Here is a 16,736-nt window from a genome sequence, read left to right as displayed (position 1 = left end):
TGAGAGAGAGCAAGAGCCTGATGAAAAGCTGCAGGAGAAGCAGCAGCACCATGGACTGGGGATGGTGGAGCAGAGAGACATAGGGGGCTGCCCAGGGGTCAGTGGGGAAACACGCCTGGGGTGGCGAGACTCTGGGACAGAGAAAGCTGTGGTGGTGCAGCCGCAGATGCTGAGGGGCTGTGGGACCTGGGTGAAGGTCCCCAGGGTGAAGCCCCTTGTCCTGCCTATGGCCCGGATCCCTGTGCAGACCCAGGAGGGGTCGGGCTGGCTGGTCATTGGGGTTCTCCAGGATATTGGCTGGGAGGCCCTGTTGGGAGGTGACTGTTTCCCCTTGGGACAGGATCCAGGCCCCACTCCTGTAACAGCCGAGGATTTGAATTCAAATCCAGGGAACCAATTGGGTAAGACGGAAATGGTCTGTGAAAATGCAAATGACGTGGCTGGCTGGGGGGAGGGGCTGCTGGGCTCAGGATACCTGCCTACCTGTAACCAGCCCCCTGGGGCTGAGTGGGAGGGAGAGATGCTCCCCACCCCGCTGCACACCGGAGAGGGGGCTCACGCTGGCTCTGAGGCTGTGACCAAAGCAAGGCGCTCGCTGCCTGCCCCCACTCGAACCGCCACTCCCCAGGCCCCACCCTGAGCTGAGAAGGGAAGCCTGCGTCCCGCCCCCCCTGGAACCAGCACTCCCAGGCCCCTACCAGAGCTGGGGAGGGAAGCCAGCACCCAACCCCCTTGTGAGCCGCCACTCCTGGCTCCCCCTCCAGAGTTAAGGATGGAATCCAGCGCCCCTCCCCCGCTGAAACTGCCAGTTTCCGCTTCCCTCCCAGAGCGCCCCACCGCCGTTGGAACCGCCACTCCCCAGGCCTCTCCCGGAGCTGGGGATGGAAGCCACCTCTCCCACAGGAACCTCTCCTGTACTGGACTGTACTGCACTGAGGTTATCCAGGTCCCTTGGCCTCTGCAAGGAGGGATCTTTCTGCAACTCGGCCTGGAACTCAGCAGCAGGCACAGGGATGGGGACCTGCTCTCTCTCATCGGCTGGGTCTGACACCGCAGCCTCTCTGAGCCGTGTCCCTGGGCGTTCCCTCCCCACCAGGTTAGGGTCCTGCGCCTCGGGCACAGTACCTTCCCCGTTGTCAGGGTGCGGTGCCCTGCGCTGACTCTGACTACGGGTCACGACCAGGACACCCCTGGCGTTGCTTGGCCAGACCTCTCATGTTTACGCTGGTTGTCCCACTCCTTCAGTTCTTGCCTCCTCTACTTGAGCTCTTCTTGTCTCTGCTCCCTGTCATGTTCCATCCACATCCATTCCAGGGACGAGGAGCTCTGCCGGGACAATCCCCTGCTGGCCACCAGGGTCAGGGTGCTGTGCCCTGCGCTGACTCTGACTACTGGTCACGACCAGGGCACCCCTGGCGTTGCTTGGCCAGACCTCTCATGTTACGCTGGTTGTCCCACTCCTTCAGTTCTTGCCTCTTCTACTTGAGCTCTTCTCGTCTCAGCTCCCTGTCATGTTCCATCCACATCCATTCCAGGGATGGGGAGCTCCGCTGGGATGATCCCCTGCTGGCCACCGGGGTCAGAATGTCCTCGGTATTCACTGGGCTTCCCCTAACCTCTTTCCTAGGTATAGGTGGGCAGGATGTCGGGGTGTCCTTGGCAGCAGTCTGGCCCCTCCCAGCCATGTCAGGCCCCGGGGCCCAACCTGCGTCCGCTGGGCAGCTTCCCTCATGGACCGAGCTCCGTTCACCCGACGGATCCTTCTCCTCCAGCTGGGCAATTAGCTGTTCTTTGGTGGACCTCCCAATACAAAGCCACCTCTGCTTGCACAGCTCCACGAGGTCTTTCTTAAGGCGCTTAGCATAAATCTTCCTGCTGGCCACTCGCCGGCCTGTGCTCTCAGCTTCCACAGGTTCCAGGGAGACCCCTTGTGCATCAGTCCTTTTTCCGGTCACCCCCTCTCTGCCAGGGTCGAGCTGCAAACTCCTCTACCCCTGGGACCACTCCTGCAATCCCCTCGAGGGGGCCCTGTTACTGCAAAGTCCTTCTCTCTGGTCACACACTCCCAGTGGTTAATCACCCCCTTACCCCTTCTCTCTCTGACTCTTCAGCCACCTAGTCCTTGTCAGTCCCCCTTTCTTTTACTGCTCCCCAGTCACTTACTGCAGGAAGCGCCGTCCATGGGGTGCAGTAAATCCTGGCGCTGCCACCACTTGTCACGGAGTGTGGGGGAGTCGGGGCCCTGCACCCCTTTTCCTGCGATTCACCAGACTCTCAGCCAGTCAGAAAAGCAGAAGGTTTATTTAGACGCCAGAAACACAGTCCAAGACAGGTCTTGCAGGCCCAGACAAGAGGATCCCCCCAGTTAGGTCCATCCTGGGGCCCCAGGAACACCACAGCCCCATTTGGGGAGGGAAGTCAGAGCTCTGTCTGTCCTTCCCTTCCTCCCCCAGCCAGCTCCAGACTGCCAAACACCCTCCAGCCCCTCCTCCTCTCTCAGTTGCTTTCCCCGGGCCAGGAGGTCACCTGATCCCTTTGTCTGAGAGGTGCTGGCTGGTGGGTCTCTGCAAGGGGCGTTGATCAGCGGGGGCGGGTCTTAGGTCAGGTGTGCTTGATGGCACTCGCAGGCCACATGTGGGAAGGATTATGCAGCCTGAACCCTTTTGCCACCCCAATACCCCTGGGGTTCAAACTGGGATTAGGTCTTTTCCTAGCACACTGGGCTGCAATTCGGGCTTTCTTGGTTCAGAGCCCCCCATCTTGGCTTTTGGCCAGCTTTGGGTTTGGGCAGCCACTCCCCACCTATTGGCCCAGATACAACACCTCTGCCATCCCCACCTTACACTTTTCAGCTTTTACCGTCAGTCCTGCCTCCTTGAGGCAGCCCAGCCCCCTCTTCACCTGGGACACCTGTTCCTCCCAGGTCTGGTTAAAGACACACACATGCCATTATATGCCAGGGCCATGTTCTCCATTCCCCTCAGCTTGTCTAGAATCTCCCCATGCCTAGGGATGGGGTAGGCAATGGACACTGTGATGGCTTTAACCTTTCAATAGTCCCCACTAAACCAGATCATCCTGTCCTTGGGGATCAGCCCCACGGGTGAGGCCCATGGGCTGTTGAACGGCTGGATGCCATTTAAAGCCAGCAGGTCCTTGACCTCTCTCTCCAGGTTCTGAGCTGCTCTCCCAGTGACTCTGAACAGGGAACACCTGACAAGAAGATTGGGTCCCACCTCAGGGAAGAGATCCCCCAGGGGGTCTTCTCCCTTCTCCTCCCAATCCTCCCCTTCCAGGTTCAGGGGTCCCCTCACTCTTCTCCCGTCCAGCAGCTCGAAAGGGAAGAGCCCTGTGGATTCCTGGGGCATCACCAGCTGCCTCCCGATTCCCCTCAGTTCTACTTCCCGTTGGGGAGCCCATTCCCGGTACAGGAATCCCTTCTCCCACAGGACTCTGTCCCTGCAGCCTCCCCCAAGGGGGCTTGCAGCGTCGTGGCCAGCAAGTTCCCTCAGCTTCTCCAAGGAGGGATCCCTCTGCAGATCACCCCAATGGTTGGGAGTGGACTGGGGAGTTGCAGTAAGAGTGGGGGCGGGGCGCTGGCTTCCCTCCCCAGCTCTAGTAGGGGCCTAGAGGGTGGCAGTTCGAGTGGGGCAGGGGTGTTGGCTTCCCTCTCCAGCTCTGGTAGGGGAGTGGCAGTTCGAGTGGGAGCGGTGTGAGGGTGCTGCCTGTGGGAGCCAGCTGAGGTCACTCAATCAGGGTGAACTGCAAACAAAACAGGGCAGAGAATCCCCAGCGAACTGGGGAGAAGCCGTTCCTGCGGGGCGGGGCGCTGAGTTCCCTCCCCGTCTCTGCGAGAGGACTGGGGAGTGACAGTTCCAGCGAGTGCGGGATGCTCGGCTCCCTCCCGGGCTCTCTGAGGGGACTGCTCCGGTAACGGCCGAGGGTTTGAATTCAAATCCAGGGAACCAATTGGTTAGGATGGAAATGGCCAGTGAAAATGCAACTGACGTGGCTGGCAGGGGGAAGGGCTGCTGGGCTCAGGATACCTGCCTACCTGTAATCAGCCCCCTGGGGCTGAGTGGGAGGGAGAGATGCTCCCCGCCCCCCTGCACACCGGAGAGGGGGCTCACGCTGGCTCTGAGGCTGTGACTAAAGCAAGGAGCTCGCTGCCTGCCCCCCACACCCCTCCCACAGCTGAGGAGGGAAGCCAGCGCCCCACCCCCACTCGAACCACCACTCCCCAGGACCCTTCCAGAGCTGGGGAAAGAAGCCACCACGCCACCCCCCAGGAACTGCCACTCCCCGCTCCCCTCCCAGAGCTGGGGAGGAAATCCAGCACCCTGCCCCCACTCAAACTGCCACTCCCCAGTCCCCATCTAACGCTGGGGAGGGAAGCCAGCACCCCGTCCTTGCTGGAACCGCCACTGCCCAGACCCCCCACAGACTGGGGCGGGAAGCCAGTGGCCCACCCCCACTGGAACCGCCACTCCCCATGCTCCTCCCAGAGCTGGGGATGGGAGCCACCGCTCCCACAGGAACCTCTCCTTGCAACCTCTCCTCATGGACTGTACTGCACTGAGGTTTGCCAGGTCCCTTGGTCTCCGCAAGGAGAGATCTTTCTGCAACTCGGCCTGGAACTCAGCAGCTGGGACAGGGAAGGGGGCCTGCTCTCTCTCGTCAGCTGGGTCTGAGGCCGCAGCCTCTCTGAGCCATGTCCCTGGGCGTTCCCTCCCCACCAGGTTAGGGTCCTGCACCTCGGGCACAGTACCTTCCCCGTTATCAGGGCGCAGTGCCCTTCGCTGACTCTGACTATGGGTCACGACCAGGGCACCCCGGGCGTTGCTTGGCCAGACCTCCAGGGCCCCACCATTAACACCTCCGTGGGCAAATGTGGGTGTACCCCCATGTCCTTGGGGCCCTCCTTGACCCCCCACTTCAGGTGTACCCTTGCCACGGGAACCTTGAATGCGGTCCCGCACACACCCATCAGGGTCAAGTAGGTGTCGGGAACCATCCGATCTGAAGCCACCACCTCGGGCCGGGCCAGCGTCACCTCTGTGCCCGTGTCCCAGTGACCTTCCTCACATCTATCTCCAGGGAAACAAGGCACTCTCTCCGGAGGGGAAGCCCTGCTCCCACCCTGTAAACCAAAAACTCAGAGCCTGGAGCTGATATGGGGACCTCCTCCCTTTTTTACCGGTGGTATGCTGCCAGCCCCCCTTTCTTGGGAATGTTGCCCCTCATCCAACTGGGTCTTTACCCAGTCAACCCTCTGTGGGTTGGGTCTGCTCGGTCTGTCCCTGAGCTTGGGGCACTGGGCCCGTATGTGGCCTCGTTGGCCACAGCGATAGCAGCCCATGTCTCGTGGGTCCCCTCCAGTGAGACGGATGGACCTGATGCTGGATGCTCCCTTTTGGTGGGGGTTCTCCATAGGCCCCCGCTGGGAGATCCCATGGTGACTCTCTCTCTGCGTTGAGGCAGGCTTGCTCCATTGAGACTCCTGCATGTTATCCCCTGCCCAACTGTCCACAAATTGGTCGGCCAGCTGGCCTGTGTGCTGCGGCTTTTCCAGCTTCTGTTCCATCAACCACAACCTCAGGTCGGACGGGCACTGCTCGTACAGGTGCTCCAGTATGAATAGGTCAAGCAGGTCCTCTTTAGTTTGGGCCCCAGATGTCCATTTGCGGGCGTACCCCTGCGCCCGGTTGACCAGTTGTAGGTATGTGACCTCACGGGTTTTACACTGACTCCGGAACTTTTTCCGGTACATCTCAGGAGTCAGCCCAAACTCGCGGAGCAGGGCCTGTTTGAACAGCTCGTAGTCCCCTGCCTCCCCCCCTTTCAGTCGGCTGTACACCTCCACGGCTGTGAAGTCCAGTAAGAGACTGAGAAATGAGATCCTGTCTGCAGGGTCAACCCTGTGCAGCTCACAGGCATTCTCAAAGGCCATCAGGAAGGTGTCTATGTCCTCTCCTTCCTTACGCCGGGCCAGGAAGCACTTATCAAAGCTCTTTGTAGGCTTGGGTGACCCCTCACTCGCCGCAGCCAGAGCCCCACTGCTCCTCAGCCAGGCCAGCACCAGCTCATGCTTACGCTGGATCTCCTTCTCCTCCCGCTCATGCTGGCGCTGGTTCTCCTCATGTTTACGCTGGTTTTCCGACTCCTTCAGTTCTTGCCTTCTTAACTCGAGCTCTTCTCGTCTCAGCTCCCTGTCATGTTCCATCCACATCCATTCCAGGGACGGGGAGCTCCGCCGGGACGATCCCCTTTTGGCCGCTGGGGTCAGGGTGCCCTCGGTATTCACTGGGCTTCCCCCAACCTCTTTCCTAGGTATAGGTGGGCAGGGTCTCGGGGTGTCCTCGGCAGCAGTCTGGCCCCTCTCAGCCATGTCAGGCCCCAGGGCCCACGCTGCATTCACTGTGCAGCTTCTCTCATCGACCGAGCTCCGTTCACCCGACGGATCCTTCTCCTCCAGCTGTTCTTTGGTGGACCTCCCAATGTACAGCCCTCTCTGCCTGCACAACTCCACCAGGTCTTTCTTAAGGCACTTAGCATACATCTTCCTGCTGGCCACTCACTGGCCTGTGCTCTCAGCTTCCACTGGTTCCAGGGAGACCACTCGTGCACCAGCCCTTTTTCCGGTCACCCCTTCTCTGCCAGGGTCAAGCTGCAAACTCCTCTGCCCCTGGGACTGCTCTTGCAATCCCCCTGAGGGACCCTGTTACTGCAAAGTCCTTCTCTCTGGTCACACACTCCCAGTGGTTAATAACCCCCTGACCCTGTCTCTCTCTGGTCCTTGTCAGTCCCCTTTGTTTTACTTCTCCCCAGTCACTTACTGCAGGAAGCGCCGTCCACGAGGTGCAGTAAATCCCACCTCTACCACCAGTTGTCATGGAGTGTGGGGGAGTTGGGGCCCTGCACCCCTTTTCCTGCAATTCACCAGGACTCTCAGCCAGCCAGTAAAGCAGAAGGTTTGTTTAGACGCCAGGAACACAGTCCAAGACAGGTCTTGCAGGCCCAGACAACAGGATCACCCCAGTTAGGTCCATCTTGGGGCCCCAGGAGCACCACAGCCACATTTGGGTGGGGGCTCAGAGCCCTGTCTGTCCTTCCCTTCCTCCCCCAGCCAGCTCCAGACTGCCAAACCCCCTCGAGCCCTTCCTTCTCTCTCTGTTACTTTCCCCGGGCCAGGAGGTCATCTGATCCCTTTGTCTCCAACACTTTCAGCTGGCACCTTTGCAGAGGAGGGACCCAGGCCATCAGTGGCTAGGAGATAGAGTGCCAGGCATTTCGGTGAACTGGCCATTTGCTTTGCTAGATACTTAAGAACTGCCATGAGGACACTGAGGCACCAACACAGTGTTCACAGATCAGCATAAGAACAGTCCAATTTCGTCACACCACCTGGCTGCAGGGAGACTGGGATGTGCTGAGCTAAGGGAGGCAAAGGCTGAGGCCCTGAGAGTTTCCTGTGCTGAGTTCAACTCTCAATAAACCCTCCTGTTTTATGCTGTCTGAGAGTCACTCCAGGCTAGAGAACAGGAGGCATCAACCTCTTCGGGGGTGAGGAGGCCCGGTGGGTCCAGAGCATGTGGACTCCCTGAGGGGGCCCACTGCAGAGACAGAAGTGCTAAAGCTCAGAGAGGTGTGGCTCCAGGAGGTGGAGGGGCCTGACCCAGAGTGAGAGTGGACCCCCGAGAAGGGCTGTCGCACTGAAAGGGGCACTCCCCACGGACCACATGGGGCCACCCGTGGGCACAATCTGTGAGTCCGTGACAGAGGGTACGTGAAGGGAGTGTGGAGCAGGACAGGGGGGATGGGGAACGATCAGATGTGAGGGGGGGCAGGACGCAGGGACCAGCCGGATCTGGGTTTGTGGGATGCGGGGTGGTTGGACCTGAAGGGGCGGGATGTGGGTCGGGGGGGTGGTTGGACCCTGAGGCGGGGCAAGTCAAGGGGCAAGGGGGCAGGTCGGACCCAGGCAGGGGGCATTTCACAGGGCCGGGGGGGCTGGAGGTGTGGTCGGGGGCACTTGGACGCAGACGGGGTGGGGGGCGAAGTGGACCAGGGAGGGGTGGGACACGCTGGGGAGGGTGTGGGACACAAGAGTTTGTGGGAAGGTGCCGGGGGGGCAGGGGTCTGAGAGCGCTGTCTGTGAGGTCTCTGTGGGGCAAGAAGGAAAAGATTCCTGAACCTGTTCATGGGCAAGGGAAGGAGAAGGCTTCTAGCCTGTTAGCCCGAAAGTCTATAGGTTTGCCTGGAAGGGGATTGTGTAGGAATCTGCCTGATGGGCCAGAGGTGATTCTGGATGTAAGTGAGTCCCAGAAAGAGTCTGTGGGGGCTCAGGAATGTGTTCCTTTAGAGCAAGCCCTAGGTGAAGAGGGTAATGGCAGAAGTTCTGAGAGGAGTGAATTGCTGCTTAAAGAAGCTCCTAGGGAAAGGAACCCTCCTGGTAACCTGTGCAAGCAGTTTACTGCATCTGAAGGGTGTGAAAGTGATTTAATCAAGGAAGTTTCAGTTCCTAACAGCCAGAAATTTTCTGTTGTGAATGGATCCACTGACTCTCCCTTTGAAAGATCCAGTGTGGGTAGCTTTGAATAGATCTCAGATGGAGTAGCAGCTGTTAAGAAAGTTGAGCAGCCCTATAACCGCGTGGCTGTGTGTGGCCAGCTTGTTGGGAAAACAATGGTGTTGGGACATGAATGTCTCCATGCTAATTCTGTGAGTGAGCAGTCTGTGCTTCAGGATCTAAGGACAGATTTGGTTGCTGGTGTTTCAGAGCTAAACGATTTTATGGCTAAATGCCAAGATCCCTACACTGTGAACAACATTAATATCTATGTTAATTTGATGTTAATTGGGTTCCAAACATTTGCCAGAGCTTGTATAGATAAAATAGCTAGTTTCTTTAGCTCTTGGCAAGATCATATGAGACATACAGAAATCCTGCAGCAAAAGCAGATCCAATCCACTGTTGTTCAAACTAAGTTTTACCTTAAGTTTGTAAAGAAATTCAATCATGTTACTGAACATAAGTTTGGTAAAGCATTTCTGTTATACATTGATATGGTTTCTAACCCAGTACAAGCTGTAATAAGACAAAACCCAGGATGGGGATCTCTTAAGATGCAGTCAATGATGTCTGTGTCACCCCTTCATGCATCAATTTTGCGTTGGGGGTGTGACGTTATTGATATAAACTAGGAACATATAGAACATGCTTTGCAACCAAGGTCCTGTAGTGGCACCAAATCCTATGTAAAGGGGGTCATATAAGGTGCCTAAGACCAGGTTCTGGGTTGCTGGTTATGATTATGCTGTCTGTATGTCTGTATCATTTTGTAGTTGAAGTTATAAGTACTGGCTGTATACTGTCTGTATTTCAAATTGGTGCTGCAGTACTCGGAAACACCCCAGACAAGTTGGTGTCAGCTCTGCTTAGCCTGCTTGATGGTCCATTAAGGACCATCAGCTACACAATTGACCCATTGAGAGGAGGCAGATACGCCATGTAACTCAGCAAAGTATGCAGGGACTTGCCCATGTGACTCCAAACTCCATTTTGCTGTAATTTTCCACAGTAAGAACAAAGAAGTGTTCTTACACCTGGAAGTGCCTATATAAGGCTGATGTCTCATCTCCATCTGGTCTTCCATTCTGCTTCCTACCTCTGGAGGGACTTTGCTAAAAGCTGAAGCTCTACACAAGGGACTGATGACCCATCCCAGCGGGGGATTTTCTCCAGAGACTTGATTTGAACCTGCAGTTTACTCCATCACTGCTACAAGCCTGATCTAAGAACTTTGCCAATACTGTATGTAATTGATTCCTTTTAACCAATTCTAACTCTCATCTCTATCTTTTTCCCTTTATGAATAAACCTTTAGATTTTAGATTCTAAAGGATTGGCAACAGCGTGATTTGTGGGTAAGATCTGATGTGTGTATTGACCTGGTTCTGGGGCTTGGTCCTTTGGGATTGAGAGAACCTTTTTCTTTTACTGGGGTGTTGGTTTTCATAACCATTCATCTCCAGAACGAGTGGCACCGGTGGTGATACTGCGAGACTGGAGTGTCTAAGGAAATTGCTTGTGTGACTTGTGGTTAGCCAGTGGGGTGAAACTGAAGTCACTTTTGTCTGGCTGGTTTGGTTTGCCTTAGAGGTGGAAAAACCTCAGCCTAGGGCTGTAACTGCCCTGTTTGAGCAAATGGTCCTGAATTGGCACTCTCAGATGGGTCCCGCCAGAACCGCATCGTCACAGGCTAGGGGCTGCCTTCCCTCCCTAGCTCTGCGAGGGGACTTGGGAGCGGCCGTTGCAGCGTGGGTGGGGCGCTGCTTTTACACCCTGGCTCTACGAGGGGACTGGGGAGTGACTGATGCCGCGGGGCAGAGCTCTGGGTTTCCTCTCCAGCTCTGCCAGGGGACTGGGGAGCAGCCGTTTCAGCAGGGGCGGGGAGCTGCATTCCCTCCCCATCTCTGCCAGGGGACAAGGGAGCTGCCGTTCCCGCAGGGGTGGCGCACTACCTCCCTCCCTAGGTCGCCGAGGGGACTGGGCAGCGGTTGTTCCTGCGGGGGAGGGGCGCTGGGTTCCCTCCCCAGCTCTGCAAGGGGACTGGGCAGCGGCCGTAGCCGCGGGGGCGGGGCACTGCCTTCCCTCCCTGGCACTGCGAGGGGACTGAGGTCGGCGGTTCCTTTGGGGGCGGGGCGCTGGGCTTCCTCCCCAGCTCTGTGAGGTGACTAGGGAGCGGCTGTTTGACGGTGCTGCCCGTGGGAGCCAGCTGAGGTCTCTCAATCGGGGTGAACTGCTTACAAAACAGGGCAGACAAATCCCAAACGCTGGTGGTTATTCCAATACTTAGATTTACCAACCAGCACAAAACAGCTTCTGTTGTACCTCACTGGTTACTTAAAAGTTTAAACCACGCAGTTCCCTTAAAGTGCCCAGCCTCAGGCCTCCGTCCAGACACACCTGTCAGATATGATGATGATTCCTGAAAATCTTACTTCATCATATAAAAGAAAAGGTTCTTCCAATCCCAAAGTATCAGCCACATACCCAGGTTCAATTATAACTTAGATTTTACTCAAAATACACGCCACAGCCAATTCTCATTAACTAAGCTAAAATTTATTAAAAAATAAAAGATGTTGTTTAAAAGATCAATATACATACAGACTTGAATTTAATTCTTGAGTTTCAGATGCATAGCAGAGGTGAGCTTGTAGTTGCCAAGAGTCCTTTTAGAAATTGTCTATAGGTTATAGTCCAATTTCCATATTCAAGGTGGCTCCCCCTTTTGAAACCCAAAGCAGATCTGAGATGAGAAGGATCGTGTTCCAGGGTTCTTATACATTTCCAGCAGCCTTTCAGCCTGAGAAAACAATAGGCTTAACTCCTTCTCCCAAACATCCTGCCAATTAGCACAGAGTCATTTATCCATTAAACAGTTCAGATACAGGTTACAACAACCTTCAAAGAGACATATAGACAATAATACTATTTTACTCAAGTATCATCATAAATGCTAATATTCCTTTTTTTAATCTTTGAATTAAAACTACAGCAATAGACAAGACTCGTTTGCTTACATCACAAGACCTGAGCAAACACCTCCCCTTCTACCTCTGACAATGCAGACTTGCATTTCAAAGCTCTGTTCATTTCCATATCTTGCTACCCAGTTCTTAAAGTTCACCGACAGGTCAGGTCAGTTGGTGAGGTGAGTTAATTAACTCTTTCTGGCCCTGTCACCTTTCACTGAGATTTTATAGTACACTCATAATGTCACAGCCCCACTCCCACTGGAACCGCCACTCCCCAGGCCCCTCCCAGAGCTGGGAAGAGAAGGCAGCGCCCCACCCCCACTCAAACCACTGCTCCCCACTGGCCTCCCAGAGCTGGCGAGAGAACCAGTCCTCCCGCCCCCGCTCCATCCGACCCTCCCCAGAACTCTCTCAGAGCCGGAGAGGGAAGCCAGTGCCCCTCCCCCACTCGATCTGCCACTTCCCACTCCCCTCCCAGAGCTGAGGATGGAAACAAGAGCCCCTCCCCCGCTGGAACCGCCAGTCTCTGCTCCCGTCCCAGAGCTGGGGAGAGAAGCCAGCGCCCCGCCCCCGCTGGAACCGCTACTGCGCAGGCCCCTCCCAGAGCTGGGGCCGGAAACCAGCACCCTTCCCCCGCTGGAAACACCACTCTCCAGACCCCTCCCAGAGCTGGGGAGGGAACCCAGCGCCCCACCCCCGCTCGAACCACCGCTCCCCACTGGCCTCCCAGAGCTGGGGAGGGAACCCAGCACCTCTCCTCAGTTGGAACCACTACTCCCCATGCCTCTCCCAGAGCTGGGGAGGGAACCCAGCCCCCGCCCCCGCTCGAACCGCCACTCCCCACACCCCTCCCAACCATTGGGGTGATCTCTGGTTAGCAGGCATATAGGTTCTTTTATTGTTTAATCTGTTCTCTCTGTAACGCCTTTACCTTGAGAATCACTGTTTGCTGGCCATGGGCTGTATCGTTCCTTAACTAGGGGCAGTTCTGCTGTTCCTAGCCCCTGAGGAAGAAAGGCCAAGCAGGCCTGCTGAGGAAGAGGATCTGCCTTAGTGGGGAATTCACACTGTAGGCAGGGAGCAGTGCAGCCTGGAGATACTACAGCTAGGAGGCAGAGAGATGTGGGTTTCTACCCAAGAGAGGTGCCAGCTGGACAGTCTGAGAATGGGTGCCCTTGCTGGACCACAGAGGGGGAATACAGGTGCAATGGCCCTGAATAAGGACAGAGAGAGCACAAGGAAACAATAAGACATCATCTGTCATCCTGATAGTGATCTCAGCACACAACCTGCCTAACCATTGGCATGTCTTTCTAGGCTTCATAGAACAAGGGAGTTGTACGGAGGGATGAGAAAAAGGATAACCAGGTAGGCCAGGGGATGTTTATGAGGAGTTCTTCCAAAGAGCAAGGGACAAAGCCCAGAACCACAGAAATGTCAGGGTGGAAGGGAGCTCAAGAAGTAATCAACTCCAGCCCTCGGCCTATGACAGTGTTGCTTCGGATTTGAGGGGTGCGTGTACCCTAGAACAAGAGCAACCCAACTACAGACATATTATGTACATTCAGCCACCCTGAAGTAATGAAATAGACCACCACACAGTTAAGGGTTATTTTTGAGTCAGGAGCAAGGTCATACCTAGCTACCTCATAGCTCATTCAGCCCCTGCTTCTGCTTAGTATTTAAAAACTCCATATTGTCCCTATCACTGCTGGCCTAGATTTCTCCTCCTGTTTCTTTTTTAACAGGTCAGATGATGTGGCTGAGAGGTTAAAGTGATGGACTGCTAATCCACTGTGCTTTGCATGCATGGGTTCAAATCCCATCTTCATGGGATGCTTTTAGTCTTCACCCCTCCTTTATAGACAACCATCTCCCCTTTGGTACAATGACAGATCAAACAATAATGCTTCTTGCAAACAAAAACCTTCTCAGAAACTCAGACAACCCTCTCTCCTCCCCATCCCCGGCTTTAAATAAAATGTCTAAAGCTCAGATTTCTAAAAAAAAAAATTCTCTAGTTCTGTATTTCTTAGTTTTTATCTCAAAAGGTAACATCCTCATAATCTCCCCCAAACACCCTGGGACCTCCTCAAATTATAAAAATACCCCATTTCTCAGCAAGGTCACGACAGTGACCCACAGCTAGAATGTCTAGGGCAAGCTGTCGTGAAGAAGGCAACTCAAACATTTTCTCCCTGCTTCCCTTGGCAAGGTCTGACTGGGAAAAGAAAATTCCCCAAACTGAAAATTTTCTGCTGAAAAACCAGTACTAGTCTGTTTGAGGACTTTGATTTGAATGTATTATTGTTATTCGCTTCTGATTTATCTCATTTAAGCCTTTGTCCTCCAGATGTGTTTCCAGCTGTTGAGTTGTGGGGGAGAGAGGCCAATGCATAATGTCTCTACTTCCCTTTCATAGTTTCTTCCAACTTGCTAGAAAGTACCTTTGCTACAACATGAGTCAAGCACTGTCCATTGTCTCTGTGCTGTCTCGGAGAAGTCTGCATTGTACACGGTTCCTGGAATAGTCCTTGAGAGTGTGGATACCTTCAATGGGCCAGCAGCAAGTCTGGCCCTTCCATTTTTGCACCTGAAAGGCTGGTGGTGGGCATTTCCCAACCTCATAATATATTTCTGTAATGCACACAGAGCAAACTTCATAACTTCCCAAACCAATGTGAGCCCACAGAATGCAAGAAGACATTAATGTTCAATAGATGAACAGTTCAAGATTTTTAAAATGATCCCTCACCAGGCAGACTTTGTTCAAAACGTATCATCACTATATGAGAGTGGTGAATATGGGGCTTGCAGGGTGCTGCTTTAAGCACAGCGTGCCACACCTGGGCTTACATTGCAATGGGAACGTACCCTTAGAGTCCATCTCTCCCGGGATAAAGATGGCAGCAGGGCTGGCCTGGGTCATCTGACTTGGGCTCATTATGCTAAGGCTGAGAGGCTAAAAACTGTGGTGCAGATATTTGTGTTCACACTGAAGCCTGGGTTCAGAAACCATCACCCCTCGTGGAGTCTCAGAGGTTGGGCTCAAGTCCATATGTCTGCACTGTAATTTTATAGTCTTGCAGTCCCAGCCCCATAAGCCTGAGTCAGCTGACCCTGGCTTTGAGACAGGTGCCCTGGGTGTGTTAATCACAGTGTAGACATAATGTTAGGGTATGTCTCCAGTGCAATGAAACATCCAGGGCAGGCCTGGGTTGGAGTAATCAGAGCAATGTGGCTTGGGCTGTAAAGTTGCAGTGTGCGTGTCTCGGCTCAGGCTCAGTACCCTGCTCTAGGAGCCCAGAAGGTTGGGAGGGAGTTTAGCAAGTGGAAATGGTAAAACTGCAGTGAAGTCTTACCCTGGACTCATGGCAGTTCTCCATTGGTCTGTCTGCTTTTGGGGCAGGGATAATAACTGTCAGGGGTGCTTTATTGAGTGGCTTTTGGGGCACCTGCTCTTGGCTGCTGTCAGAAGACAAGATTCAGAGCTAGATGGTCCTTTGGTCTAGCCCAGTGTGGTTTTTCTTATGGTTTAAATTACACTCCAGGCACTGATAATAGAGTTACTGAACGTTTAGGAGTTAGCAGCTGGTAGGTTGTGGATGACCCGCTGGGGCTGGGTCAGGTCTGGGCTCTCACACCAAATGCTCTTTGTGGCTGCCAGAATCTGTGGGCGGCTCATTTAGGTTACACTGAGTGTTAAGTCCTGCTTTGTGCACCGTGTATGAGAATGAAAATCCTAAACCGCCCTTTGAAATAACGAATGCAGCAGGACGTGTTATTGTCCCTGCCCCAAAGCAAACAGACCAATGGAGAAATGCCATTGAGTCCAGGGTAATACTTCATTGCGGTTTTACCTTTTTTGCTTGCTAAACTCCCTCCCAACTTTGAGGGGGCCCAGAGCCCAGTATTGAGCCTGAGCTGAAATATCTACAGTGCAAATTTACCACCCCACAGCCAAAGCCTCGGGATCCTGAGCTGGCATGGGGCAGCCTTGGGTGTTTCATTGCAGTCTGGACATAGCATAGCATTATGTCTACATTGACATAAACATACCCAAGTCACTATTCTCAAACCCTGGGTCAGTTGATTCAGGCTTGTGGGGCTTGTGCTGCAGAGTTATAAAATTACAGTGTAGACACTTGGGCTTGAGCCCAGACTCCAAGACCCCATGAGGGGTGAGGGTCTCCGAGCCTGAGCTCCAGTCTGAGCCCAAATGTATGCACTGCAGTTTTTAGCCTCACAACCTGAGCCCCAGAAGTCAAAGTCAGATGATCCAGGCCAGTCAGGCCACAGGGCTTTTATCACAGTATAGATCCCCTTTCAGAATATGTCTACATTGCAATGTAAGCCCAGGGTTAGCAGAAGTCATGTCGGCAGCCCCAACTCATAAACCTAAACTACAAGGAAAAGACCCACCCCCAAATAAGCTGGGCAATGTCCTTCTCTCTATGGTTCGTAAGTCCAGCAGCCAAAAGTCCTTTAACATGAGCCAACCCTGCTCTTCACCCCACTCACAGCTGTTGTCCTTAGTTAGTGCAAGCCCAGAGATGCCTCTGTAGAGTTCACCTGCCATCCTGGGTGGAAAAGGGGGAAAATAAGAAGGCACTGTACTCACTATGTTGTCCAGGGACTCACTCATCCCTTCACTGCTACCCTGTCCTAACATTGATCTAACCCCTAAATTTTAGTATTAGGACCCAGGGCCCAGCACACTTGGCTTTGGAACCCCTGTCCCATGCCTAGCGAGTGCTACTGAATTGAGGGTGAGTTCCTCAATCGGGGTCTGCCAAGCACAGTTGGGCTGCCCTCAATTCACACAACAAGGATAACAACCCTTTATTTCTCTTGCCCCAATAACAAGGAGACTGGGAATCCAACACCAGGCAAAAGTGATCATTTTGGCAAGCAATCCAACATATTTCCAACATACTGTAAAATCCACATGCAAACTCATACACGAAAACTTGCAAGAAAATCTTCCTGAGGGACTCTGAGGCACCCGCTGCTCGAGGGAAGGAGGGAGCCACGGGTTGAGATTGAGGAGTAGTATAAGGAGGAGGGAGCTGTGGGTTGGGATTGAGGGGCACTGGGAATAGGAGAGGGCTGTGGATTGGGACAGAGGAGAAAGGTGAAGAGGAGTAGGCTCTGGTTGGGAGTGAGGAGCAGTGTGCATAGGAGGGACAGAG

The 16,736-nt window shown here is 54.3% G+C and overlaps 1 non-coding gene across 1 annotated transcript; it reads left to right on the top strand.

Moving 5' to 3' along the window:
• The first annotated feature begins 13,296 nt into the window (after nt 1-13,296).
• TRNAS-GCU lies at nt 13,297-13,378 on the top strand. Its single transcript has one exon. It is a non-coding gene; the product is annotated as a tRNA-Ser (tRNA).
• The last annotated feature ends 3,358 nt before the right edge of the window (nt 13,379-16,736 follow it).

Source organism: Gopherus evgoodei, unplaced genomic scaffold (genome assembly GCF_007399415.2).
Source record: "Gopherus evgoodei ecotype Sinaloan lineage unplaced genomic scaffold, rGopEvg1_v1.p scaffold_102_arrow_ctg1, whole genome shotgun sequence".
NCBI lineage: Eukaryota > Metazoa > Chordata > Testudines > Testudinidae > Gopherus > Gopherus evgoodei.
Note: the sequence above shows the minus strand (reverse complement) of the source record. Positions and strands in the feature narration are given on the sequence as shown.